The sequence below is a fragment of the Danio aesculapii genome, chromosome 8 (assembly GCF_903798145.1).
Source record: "Danio aesculapii chromosome 8, fDanAes4.1, whole genome shotgun sequence".
Taxonomy (NCBI): domain Eukaryota; kingdom Metazoa; phylum Chordata; class Actinopteri; order Cypriniformes; family Danionidae; genus Danio; species Danio aesculapii.
Window position 1 is genome coordinate 53071216 of NC_079442.1, and position 8938 is coordinate 53080153.

The window sequence follows — 8938 nt, forward strand, 5'->3', positions numbered from 1 at the left end:
CCTGTAATTAAGCCTCCTGCTTTTCTCCTCCGGTGCTTCTGTTGTTCAGCGCTGGTTTACCTGCTAGTTTTACACCGCGTCTCTTCCAGCCATCTTTTGTGTTTCTGAACAAAGAGCTGGGTTTTAGTTACGATGCTGCGAGCTGAAAAAACAACCCAACACAGCCACACAAACACTCTGAAAGTCCAGGTGAAAACGACACCTGAGAAACAGAGGAGCAGGGGCATGTTTACACTCACTCACCGGCTGGACCGTATGACCACTGTTCATCAAACACCTTTACTTTACTTTTGTATTTAGTTTTTTAGATTTCACTTGTGTTTTTATTATTTATTAAATTGTATTGATGTATTTTATTATGTTTTTATTTTATTCATTTGTTTTTGATGATGATGATGATGATGATGATGATGATGAGTCCCTTTATTTATCAGGGGTCGCCACAGCAGAATGAACTGCTAAAATGAACACAGTAGATGCCCTTCCAGCCGTTAGCCAGTACTGGGAAACACCCATACACTCTCACATTCACACTACGGCCAATTTACTTCATCAATTCCCCTATAGCGCATGAGTTTGGACTGTGGGGGAAACCCCGAGCACCTAAAAGAAACCCACGCCAACACGGGGAGAACATGCAAACTCCACACAGAAACACCAACTGACCCAGCCGGACTCAAACCTGTGACCTTCATGCTGTGAGGCCACAGTCCTAACCACTGAGCCACTGTGCCACTCTTTCAATTAATTAATATTTTATCTATATAGTTATTTATTTATTCAAATTATTTGTTTTTTTGTTGTTGTTATTTATTTTTTAATAATATTTTTGTACATGTTTTTTTTTTTTTTACAATTATTTTTTATAAAATTGTATTTCATAATATTGTTTTTTTTTTCACCTTTATTGACAGCGTAACGGAGGCCAGCTAGTAAGTGCTGTGCAGGTAAACCTCACTCCTCTGACCTCTAAAGGTGCTCTAACGACAGACACTAGAGGCCATGGTCTTTAGCCTCCTTGGTAGAGCAACCGACTCCCAATGCGGAAGGTCGCCGGCTCGATACCAGCTCGGAGCGGGTTGGGTGGCGTTGGACTGGCGGGGTTACAACCAACCCAGGCTCATTCTGAGAACGTAGTCCCGGCGACGTTTCTGGAGACCGCGAAATACGTAGCCGGGGGTACGTACGGCTGCATTTAATTTTTTTAAGCGAACACTGCGGGGCGGTGTGACGCCGTTCCTTTCGGCGCTTGCCGGCCGGCCAGCCGGCCGCTCGCCTCCGTGTGGAGGGCTTTCCCACTGCAACCAGTTTTTCCGGTTAGCTCTTCGTGTACTCTGGCGGACTCGAGGCGCAGAGAGGGGCTGACCACGACGCCGACCGGGTTCGAGTCCGGGGAAGAGCGGTTCCAGAAATCAGGTAAGAAAACAAAAACAAAATCCAAAAAATGAAGCAAACAAGTTCATCACAGGGTGAGAATGTGGTCAAAATCTGAAAACGTGGTAAAAATCGGACGAGGGCTTTTCTTTTTCTGGACGGCTTTTGTGAATCGTCGTTGGTTTAGGGTTTAGGGACGGAGGAGAGTGGGTCAGCCGATTGGACGGTCGCACGGTCAATCATTCTGTCATCCAGGCAGACAGGCGGAAGGTCGTTCGACAGCGGCCTCTAGCGGGTTTACGTGAGAACTGCGTGGGAAAAAGCGCGCACAGCGGCCTCTCGCGGATTCGCGAAAACAAAAACTGCAAAAATACGTACCTCCCGTATTTCGCGGTCTCCAGAAACGTCCCCGGGACTACGTTCTTAGAATGAGCCTGGGTTGATTACAACAGGACATTGGAGATTAACAGAGGAAAGTATTGGGTGTAGAGAGAGGGGAAGGATCAGCGAAGGACTTCGAGCCAGGAATCGAACTCAGGTTGCCACAAGCATCTGGGTGCAATATGTCAACACACTAACCATGTTGCTCGACATATTAACATGGATTTTCTTTGCAATTTTAGTAAATCATTTACAGAAAAACTCAGGGAAGTGATTATCTGTCCTGCACGAGTGTCTGCTTCAAAAAAAGAGAAGAAATAAGAATCACACCACAGGACCTCAGGAATGCTTTGAAATAAAAAGCAAAGCCACGATTAGCAGCAGGCATTCTTATGATGTTCTTCAGTCACGCACTGAAAAAAATAGTCTGTTAGATTTACTAAAATTTGTTTAGGGTAAGTGGTTGCAAACAATTAATACGACTGAATTTATTCATTCATTTCTCTTCAGCTTATTTATCAGGGGTCACCACAGCGGAATGAACCGCCAACTATTCCAGAATATGTTTTGCACAGCTGATGCCCTTCCAGCTGCAACCCAGAACTGGAAAACACCCATACACACTCATTCTCACACAGACTCATACACTACAGCCAATTTAGTTCATCAATTCCCCTATAGTGCATGTGTTTGGACTGTGGGGGAAACCGGAGCACCCGGAGGAAACCCACACCAACACGGGGAGAACATGCAAACTCCACACAGAAATGACAACTCACCCAGCCAGGACTCGAACCAGTGACCTTCTTGCTGTGAGGCCACAGTGCTAACCACTGAGTTGAACATTACTCAATTTAATTTGTTGGTATAAAATGTAGTACACATCTGAATTGTTTGCAAGACCTACCTTTAAAAAAATGTAGTAAACATAATGAATCATTTTTGTGTGTGTGCGTGTGTGTGTATGTGTGTGTGTGTGTGTGTGTGTGTGTGTGTGTGTGTGTTACGGATGATCCGCTCTGAGATTGAGCCTGACCCCGGCATGCACGCAATCCTGCTCTTTCTTTCCCTTCGCATTACTTCTGCTATTCTAACTTTTCCACTTCTGAGCCGCATCAATTATGCACTAGAATAACAGGAGGCCGCGCGACATAAAGGCCGATTATGGGCTGAATTATTCACACACACCTTCGTGCCATCAAGCTTTTCTCCATGAGGAAACGGAGCATCGCATCTGACAAACTTTAATCCACATTTTACACTTTGACACTGAGAGCTTTTGAGAACAATCTTACAGCTGAAGTTTAATGGAGCGTTTTCTTCCACACTCTTATATACTTCATATATTTTTGATTATTTGTTAAGAGTAAACGTGAACTAAAATAAACAACTTTATTTTTATTAATGTTAACAAAAATGACATTAAAATATATTAACATAAAAATATAAAGTGTGATGTATTCTTTTAAAATGTGTATTGTATAGTATTGTATATAATACACTATATATACACGTTATATGTTCATTACAAATTGTACATTAGTTTATTAAAAATAAATCAAAACAAATATAATAATTACAGCAACAAAATAATGTTTTTAAAAATAACACCAAACCCATGTTCATATTTTTATTTGTTTAAAAGGTTTGGTTTTTTCATAGTTATTATTATTAAAATAAACAAATAATAATAATAATAATAATTTAAAATTGATTAATGCATGAACTTAAAATGAACACATTTTTTTAATAATTAATATTAACAAAAGATGACATTAAAATATATTAACATAAAAATATGGTTTATCATTTTAAAAGTGTGTAAAAATGTCAATTATATAGTATTGTGAATAATACACATTAAATATATAATGTAAATAATGTTTTAAAAAATAAGATCAAACACATGTTCATATTTTGTATTAGTTTATTTGTTAAAAACCTCTTGTTTTTTTCATAGATATTAATAATATAATAAATAATAATAAATAATAATAATAATAATAATAATAATAATAATAATAATAATAATAATAATAAATAAATAAATAAATAGATAGATAACAATAATTTAAGATTAATGCATGAACTAAAAATAAAACTTTTTATTAATTAATGTTAAGAAAGGTGACATTAATATATATAAACATTAACAACTGAATTATTGTAATTTTTTTTTTTATATTGCCAAAAATGTGTTAATAGTTATATATACTCGATGGTATATAATGCCCATGTTTAAAATATATATATATATATATATATATATATATATATATATATATATATATATATATAAAGTTGAAATTGAATATTAGAAATTGTAAATTAAAAATGAATTGTTTTTAATGCATATGTTGTGAATGAAAATGTGTAAATGCATCATAATCAAATCTCTAAATTAATAGAGTAAAAAATAACATAATACTAAAAATCTACTGATTATAATAACAATTTCTAATGTGTATTTAGTCATTTTAATCAGTTTTAAGCATTTGTTGTGAATAAAAATGTGTAAATGCTTTATAATTAGAAACTGTAAATTAATCAAATAAAAAATAATAACAATAAAATGATAATAATGGGCATTTATAATGTGTTTTATTTACTTTAATGTGTTTTAATCATGTGTTGTGAAAGAAAATGTGTAAATGCATTGTATTAAAAACTGTAAATTAGAAAAATAAAACGATAACATGATAATAAAATAAAATATTGATCATTTCAAAAGTTTTAAACATAAGTTGTAAATGAAAACGTTGAAATGCATAATATTAGAAGCTGTAAATTAATAAAATAAAAAGAGATAACATATTAATAACAATAACATGATAATAATAACATTGTCTAATGTTTTTACTTATTTTAATCATGTTGTGAAAGGAAATGTGCAAATGCATCATATTAGAATATGTAAATTAACCAAATAAAAATGTAACATAGTAATAACAATAAAATTATAATAATAAAATTGTTTATGTTTTTCTAACTTATTTTAATGTATTTAAGTATTTTGTAAATATGTAAACGCATCATATTAAAAACTAAATTAGTCAAATAAAATATAACATAATAATAACAATAAAATGATAATAATAATTTCTAATGTTTTTCTTTTATTTTAACACGTTTTTAATCATAATTTGTGAATGAAAATATGCAAATGAATTATATTAGAAAATGATAGAATTATTTGAATGTGTTTTAATCATGTGTGTTAAAATAAAATGTTTAAATGCATCAAACTGTAAATTAGTCAAATAAAAACATGATAATAAAATAAAATAATATTTTCCAATGTTTTACTAATTGTAATCTGTTTTAATCATATTTTGTGAATGAAATGTGTAAATGCATCATATTAGAAACTGTAAAATTGTCAAATTAAAAATATAACATAATAATAAAATAAAATATTGATAATTTCTAATGTTTTTAAACTTATTATAATGTGTTTTTAATCATATGTTATAATTTCAAATGTGTAAATGCATCATATTAGAAACTGTAAATTAGTCAATTAAAAATATAACATAATAATAAAAATACATTGATAATAATAATTGTTTTTCCATAATTTTTTATAATGATTTTTTAACTTGGGTTAATTTCTGCTTATAGTTAAGCCTTTAAATGTCATTGAATATATATATATATAGCATTCTGCAAAATAACTAGTAAAATATTATGTACTGTCATCACAAAATTAGTTATTAAATATAATACATTTAAAAATACGTTCAGCAAAATCTTCCCCCCATTAAACAGCGCTTGAGAAATATCTGAAAATGAATTAAAATATCTAATAATTCAGCCTGTATTGTATTTGTGAATAAATTGAACGCTCGATTCAGACAGGATTAGTAGTAAAAGAGTTTTTCTTGACCTGGTTTCCTTCAGGATTGCGTGCGAAGGTTTTGCCTTCGACTCTGAGATCACAAACAGCTCTTAATATTTCATACTCTCGCCATCATCAGACTCAGCCTCACCATCTCAACCAATCTGAGGACAGGAAACGCTGTGCTGTGATTGGTTGAGCTAAAGCCCCAAATCACATCCGCCTCCTGCAGCTCCTGATAACAAGAGCACTTTACACATTCAATGAGGAGGAAATAAAGACGGTCAGGCCAAAAACTACAGATATCCAGCAGATCTGATCACTCACAAGCACAAACAAAAATAGCTATGGAAAATGACTACATTTATTTTCATTAATGCATTTACATATTTTCATGCATTTAACATATGCTTTAAATAAAAACTCTAAACAAATAAACACAATAAAATTAGTCTGGTAAAACATATTAGAAATTATTATTATTATTATTATTATTATTATTATTATTATTATTATTATTACTATTACTATTATTAATAATATTATTACTATTATTATTATTACTATTATTATTATTAATATTATTATTATTACTATTACTATTACTATTATTACTATTATTATTATTATTATTATTATTATTATTATTACTATTATTATTGGTATTAGCAATGCCAATGATTAAACCAATTATTTAATAAATAAAACAAATAATAACACATTTGGTCTTATTTTTAATCACATTATTTTGTTTATATTATTATTTATATTATTATTGTGTTATTATTTTATAATTTATTTATTTATTAATAATTTTTGAACAATATTATATAAATATTGGTATTAAATATTAAATACAATTTAAATAAATGTACAGATATATATTATTATTATTACTATTATTATTATAAAGTATAAAGATTCCAGCAAATCTGATATTTCAGCTTTCAGAAGCACTCAAAAAAATATTATCATGCAAAAATGACTACATTTATTTTCATTAATGCATTTACACATTTTTCATGCACAACATATGCTTTAAACCAATAACAAAAACACACACACACAATAAAATAAGTGTAGTAAAAACATAGTAGAAAATATTATTACTATTATTAGTAGTAGTAGTTGTAGTATATTTTATTAATAATGTCAATGATAAAAAGCTGTTTAATATAAATAACAGGTTTGATCTTATTTTAATAACATTATTTTGTTATTTAAATTTTTTTTACTTTAATAATTTTTTATTATTTTACTGTTTATTTCTGTGCATAACTTTTTATTTATTAACAATATTATATCCAAAGATTTTCAAATGCAGATATTCAGGTTATGGAGATTTTAATGCATTTACACATTTTCATGCTGCATAACATATGCTTTAAAAAAATTAACACGATAAAAAAAAGTGCAACAGAACTTATGAGAAATTATTAGTAGTAGTATTATATTTTCTTTCTAATATCAATGATGAAAAAATAACACGTTTAGTCTTTTTTAATCACATTATTTTGTTGTTGTTATTATTATTATTGTTTTTATTATTAAAAAAAATTATTTTATTTTATTATTATTTTACTTTTTTTTTTCATAATTCTCCAGCAAATCTGATTATTCAGCTTTCAGAAGCTCTCCTTGTGGAAAAAATGACTACATTTATTTTTATTAATGCATTTACATATTTCTATGCACAACATATGCTTTAAAAATGAACAATAAAACATAAGTGTAGTAAAACATGTTCTAAATCATCATCATCATCATCATCATCATCATCAATGACAATGATAAAACTAATTATTTAATAAATAAATATCAAAGCGTGAATATCAGATGTTTGGTCTTATTTTTAAATCACATTATTTTGTTGTTGTTGTTATTATTATTATTGTTTTTATTATAATAATTTGTTGTTATTTAACTTTTTTTTCATAATTTTCCAGCAAATCTGATTATTCAGCTTTCAGAAGCTCTCCTTGTGGAAAAAATGACTACATTTATTTTTATTAATGCATTTACATATTTCTATGCACAACATATGCTTTGAAAATGAGCAATAAAACATAAGTGTAGTAAAACATGTTCTAAATTATCATCATCATCATCATCATCATCATCAATGGCAATGATAAAACGAAATATTTAATAAATAAATATTAAAGCGTAAATAATATCACATGTTTGGTCTTATATTTAATCACATTACTTTGTTCTAATTTTAATAATTTGATATTAGTTTACAATTTATTTCAATTAATAACTTTTAATTCATTAACAATATTATATGAAAATTGTATTATTATTTATAATAATATTAACATTAATACTATCACAACGCTCAAAGTTTTACACATTAAAATGCATAAATAAAATGAAAACATTTCTACGGAAAAATATTTATAATTGCAGTATTTTCTTCCATAATACTTAATTATATTTCAATATTTATTAATTAAAGGTCTTAAACACAGGATATCCTTGTTTAATTCTACTGTATGTGACATACACTATACATCTACATACAGTAGAATTATACAAGGATATCCTGTGTTTAAGACCTTTAATCTCAGAACATTCGATCTAACCAAATAATGCAGACATTGCTGGATATTTCTCTCATTAAGTAACTCAAAAGTGTTTTTATTTATTTGTATATTGTTTATTTATATTGCTTTTTAATTGAATTAACATGTTTTATAGATTCAGACGTTTCTGAAATAATACACATGTAATATTATTAGTAGTAAAAGAAGTGTTGGAACACTTAGAGATGTGCAAATAGCCAAAAATCAACAGATTTTCATGTCTTAATAATGTTTTGCTTAATAAACGGGACCAGTAATGTGCTCTTAAAAGCAGAAGCTGATTAAACTGCAGCATTAAGTGTTGTTAGTGTATTGTTTGTCACATTAGGAGAATGAATGGAGGATTAGTGCTGGTTAATGCTTTTAATTTCAGAAAGTGTGATCAAGTCCAATAAAACACACAATCCTGGATATTTCCTTCAATTAAACAGTGTGTGAGATTAGTGTTATACACACACACACACACACACACACACACACACACACACACACACACACACACACACACACACTGACCATCTGCTTAACAGAGACCTGGGGCTGATCTGAGGCTTTACATAGCTGACAGAGACCCATCACAACACACATACACACACCGAGACAGACACACACACACACCCATGGACAGACAGACACACGCACACAAATACCAACACATAGACTGAAACACATGCGCACGCACGCACGCACACACGCACGCACACACACATTCTAGATTGTTATGAATGATTCCTGAAATGCTGAGTGTTAAACAGAC